At 35.7% G+C, this 5,168-nt stretch overlaps 1 long non-coding RNA gene across 1 annotated transcript; it reads right to left on the bottom strand.

Moving 5' to 3' along the window:
* Positions 1 to 3,659: 3,659 nt before the first annotated feature.
* LOC111894609 (uncharacterized) lies at positions 3,660 to 4,944 on the bottom strand. The gene is made up of 2 exons (XR_002851278.3): positions 4,281 to 4,944; positions 3,660 to 4,090 (listed from the first exon to the last, which is right to left on the bottom strand). It is a non-coding gene; the product is annotated as an uncharacterized LOC111894609 (long non-coding RNA).
* Positions 4,945 to 5,168: the final 224 nt, after the last annotated feature.

Here is a 5,168-nt window from a genome sequence, read left to right as displayed (position 1 = left end):
ACTCATTCACCTTGGTCGGGCTAGGCTGGATGCCCTGTCTGGTGACATAATACCCCAAGAACTGCCCCTCTTCCACCCCAAACGTTCATTTGGCTGGGTTTAGCTTCATCTTTACCCTCTCTAGGGCTCGAAAAGTCTCCTAGATGTCTTGTAACATCTTGTCTTTGTGTGGACTCTTGATCACCATATCGTCCACGTACACCTCAATGTTTCTCCCAATCTGTTTGGCGAAGATTGAGTCGACCAGGCACTGATACGTAGCCCCTGCATTCTTTAGATCGAAAGGCATCTTGGTGTAACAGAAAGTGCCATGGTCCGTGTAAAAAGCCGTTTTTTCCTCGTCCTCTTTGCTCATCAAGATCTGATGATACCCTTTATATGCATCTAAAAAACACTTCAGCTTAAATCCTTGCAATGACTCTACCTTCTGGTCAATTTCCGGGAGGGGGTAATAGTCTTTATGGCATGCTTTGTTTAAGTCGGAAAAGTTCATGCACATGCGCCATGACCCATCTTGCTTACGGACCATAACTGGGTGGTGATCCACGTCGGGAATATTTCTTCCCTTACTATTCTAGCTTCCGCTAGTTTGGTCACCTCTACGTTGATTTCCCTATTACGGTCCCCACCCTGGACTCTCTTCTTCTACTTAACCTCCTTTGCTCCTGGTTTAATTACAAGTTTGTGCTCAATGACTTTCCTTTCTACCCCCACCATGTCCGTAGGGGTCGATGCAAACACGTGCTTATACCGCTTGAGCAAATTGACCAACGCTCTTCTTATGTGACTCGGGAGATCGCATCCAATACTGACTGGCTGGTCAGGGTGTCTCTCGTTGATCACCTCCTTTCCTTTTGCGGGGTCACGTCTCAGCCTCTTGGCCTCTTTAATACACCCTATGTGACAACGAGACCAAATTTCCTTGGCAACACCGACATCTGTACTAAACCAGAATCTAACCACCTTTCAAAGGGAATACAAGTTAATACAAACAGAGGACCAACAACCTTCTGTTATCAATAAGTTGTAGAAACCACAACAACAAAAAACAATATAACAGACAAACGCCCAAGAAAGGAATAACTTGAACAGACAAGAGAAGAAACGTGCGAAACTTATGGTACTCCACAAATATGCTTTGCAACATAGCAAAGTAGATTACTGTTACGTCTATCAAGATCGATAGACTTAACATCAAACGAAAACAGCATTCAAATTCCATGAAACACCAAGAACCACTTAGATTGCACCATTTGTGCTCTTGAGGTTGACTTTGGGCTTAACGTTGGCCGTTAGAAGTAAGAAAACATTAGATCTAACGTTTACTCTCAAGCCGACGTTTACTCTCAAGCAACGACGATGTATGAGACGAAGTTCATCAAACAGCAACCGGTGAGCAATCAGCAACAACTCTGATTTACCAAGCAAAAAACATCAACAAGAAACACAATCGGAACGTAGGTCGAGTAACAAACCCGATGAGCAAAAGAAAACCCTAACTCGAAGGAAGAAGAAAACCCTAACTCGAATTAGACATAATTGGATGAACAAAAAACGACGCAGGACTTAAACATGCTCTGATACCAAGTTCAAAAACTCAAACTAATCACAACATCAACAAATCTCTTAATAATGGAAATCAAGATCCAGTTGGTTCTCATATACTTACAAAATAAAATCTCACTACAAAAATCTCTTACTCAAACGAAATACAAAAAACAAAAGATCAAGACACCTTACAACTCTAAGAACAACACAAGATTTCCAGACGAAAAACCTAAAGTTTGGTGAGAGAAACGAGAGGAAAAACGAGAGCAAATTCAAGAGTGTGGTATGTGTTATGAGGCACACAGCTTCCATTCAACATTATATACACCTAGGGGTGTTCGTTTGGATGGATCGGTTCGATCCGATCCAATTAAGTAAATCCAAATTGATTTCGGTTTTCAAAATATGGATCCGAATAATCCAAACTAAATTCAAATCCGATCCAATTACAATTCGGTTGGATCGGTTTTTATAATTCGGTTTTCAAAAACTAAAAAATTTAAAATGACATATAATTATAATATTATCCAATTTTTATAGAAGCAAAAAAAATATTTAATTGTGATTTAAAATTTATAAACTACTAAGAATGTATATTATAGTTTAATATTTAATAGATAAAGAACTTTTAAGAGAAAATGCATATTAATGTTTTTTATTAGATAAAACTTTTTGAACTAATTTGAAAAAATAAATTATAAAATTAATAAATAGTTATAGTTATATTAAAAATAAATATATAATAAATTGTTATTCGGTTTTTTTGGATTATTTGGTTCATATTTTATAAACCAAAACCAATCCGAAATCCAAAATAGTAATTCGGTTTTGTTGAAAACCAATCAAAAAATCTGAATATCTGAACTAAATAATCCAATCCAATTTGTCTAATTGGACAATTCGGTTTTATCCAAATAATGAACAGTTTTATATACACCGGGTACAACATTCACATCAAGTACAACATTCACATCAAGTACGGCTTAACCCTTAACCACACCCGGATTAAGGTCCACGTGTTTATGTAGTTTCAGAAATAGTGAGCCGCACCCTGTTGTAGAAAACAAACATAACACAAAACAAACCTAGACTAGAACGACTCATAAATATAGTTTAATAAATTACATTTCATACCCTAAAATAAAAAAAACTTACAATGTGAATCTTGCACAAAATTCTTTAATATTTTAACAGTAAATAAAGAGGTGGATGAATAATTATGGGTAGTAAAATATAAAGGAATGGTATTAAAATTATCCATGCAAATTGCAATGCGGGTACAATGTGTGTGGTTGGTTGGTTCGAATTCCAGGTCTAATCAACAAACTGCAGGCAGGGGCAGGGGCAGGGGCAGGGCAGGGTTTTGAAAGTTCATTATTAAAGTTTGAAGGACCGGACCTCTGATCATGCATTCAGGCTGACACTAACTGAAAAGTTCATTATTATTATTATTATTATTATTATTATTATTATTATTATTATTATATTTTTTATACAAAACAAGAAACAGAAAAGAGTATAACTGAATCATGAATTTCATGTTCTAGTTTCTCACCAGCTTGTTATTAGTAATAGATGTATGATTGTATCAACTTCACAATTAGTAGTAATAAAAGACTAATAATAGGCAGGTCGGCAGGACTGAGTTGGGGTGGGGTCTATATATAAATGGCAACAAGCAACCTAAGTAATTAAGTTGCAGGCTTTCATACATCCTTGCTATGCTATATGCAATATGCAATATGCATTGCATGTTTTGTTTTCAACCTCAACTACACTTCTTACATAACTTACATTACTGGTCCAGTTCTGTTCTGGTCAACCCCATCGCCATTAGTTGACCAACTCCAAACTACCTAATTAATACATGATGCTAATTAGTTGCATACACGATTGTATCAGAAACTTACAACTCTCTAGGATTTATTCTCGGGGTATAAAACTACTGTAATTACTTCTCTAATATAACCATTCCATACCACAAAGGTACTCTACCATTACCATCCATGGAAGTGGAACTCTCAAAAAAAATAATAAAATCATAAATCATTCACCAACTTAATGAATATGCCCAACAGACAACACTCTACTGTACATACACAAAAACAGCATATATAAAACTTTTCATAATCATTATATCATCTAAACTATCAACTCAACTTCATATGCATACTTCCTTCAACCATATATCCCTCAAAAATCATAATAATTCTCACACAAATTTCTCCACTTACTTACAATCCTAAATCAAAAAATATACACCAGAACACAACACAAACAACAAATATTCAATACACCTATGCGCTTAGATTCACACACACACAAAAAAAAAACATCCATATGAGGGTGTGTGTTGAACAAAGTCATCTGCAAACGGGTAGGTGCACAATTTGAAGGAAAACTCTTATACTTGATAAAATCCCCAAAACCAAAAATATACATATATACCATTGCTAATCTCACAAACACTGGATTTCATAAACAAAGACTTTGTCATTCTCCTTCTAAGAGCTCCAATTCAAACACACACAGACATGAGAATCTGTAATAGAAGAGAAGAAAATTTTAAGGGAATTACTTCTTTAGAAAGTCTTAGGTGTTTGGATTAGCTTATTAGCTTATTTGTGGTGGGAATAAGCAATAAGGATTTTAGCTTATTTAGTTTATTCCTAACACAATAAGCTAATAAGCTAAGCTGATTTTTAAGGATTTTATCCAAACACATAACTTACATAACTTATGGTGGGAATAAGCAATAACCTCCCTCTTTTTTTTCCTATCCGAACACCCCTTGATGAACAATTAATAAAAAGTAACCTGTTAGCACAGGTTAAAATAGAGATCCTAACAAAACAAAATATTAGCAAGACTGTATAGAAATACAATGAAATTAAACCTAATTAAAGTTGTTACCCAAGCAAACCAAAGTTAGATACACGAGCATCCGACTTTAAAACCACAATTACACAGGAGGAACCTTAGTGGGTTCACGGTGAGACTCATCAACGAAGATGACAGGTTTTGTGAGCATGAGCGGACGATCTTTTGCCTCTTCTTCATCGTCTCCTTCGTCAAAATCGTCATGAGAGGTGCTGAGATTGATGCATGAACAGCGTTCGAGTGAGGTGAAAAACGCCGACGCAACGCTATTTCCAACCCAATTAGCCATCCGATCAATCTTGTCACAAGATATCATCCCACATGCGTTATGCTCCATCACGACCTGATTTGATTCCATTGATTGGATTTTTAGATTCAATTCAGAAGTTTGGATTTGGGTAGGCGAGGTGGAGGTGGAGGTGGAGAAGCGTATTTGTATTCGTACGAAGTATTGGGGGATGCCTTGGTGTTTGAGTAAAGATTCTACAATTATGAGTTTTATTCTTTGGTGTGTTTTGAATTTATTAAAGTTACAGTAAGGTCTAGTGTAACGTGATAAACGTTTTTTAAGTTTTTAAGAAATTATGAGTTTTATTTTTTAGTGTGTTTTGAATTTATTAAAGCCTAATGTTTGGTTTAATTTTTACAGTTATGCTTTTTAAATAAGTTTTCCGGTCACCTACCGGTTATATGGACAATAACAGATGATACGCTACTATTATTGAAAGCTTATGGATAAC

The sequence above is a fragment of the Lactuca sativa genome, chromosome 7 (assembly GCF_002870075.4).
Source record: "Lactuca sativa cultivar Salinas chromosome 7, Lsat_Salinas_v11, whole genome shotgun sequence".
NCBI lineage: Eukaryota > Viridiplantae > Streptophyta > Magnoliopsida > Asterales > Asteraceae > Lactuca > Lactuca sativa.
The sequence above is the reverse complement of the archived record's forward strand: the minus strand, read 5'-3'. Positions and strand labels throughout refer to the sequence as shown.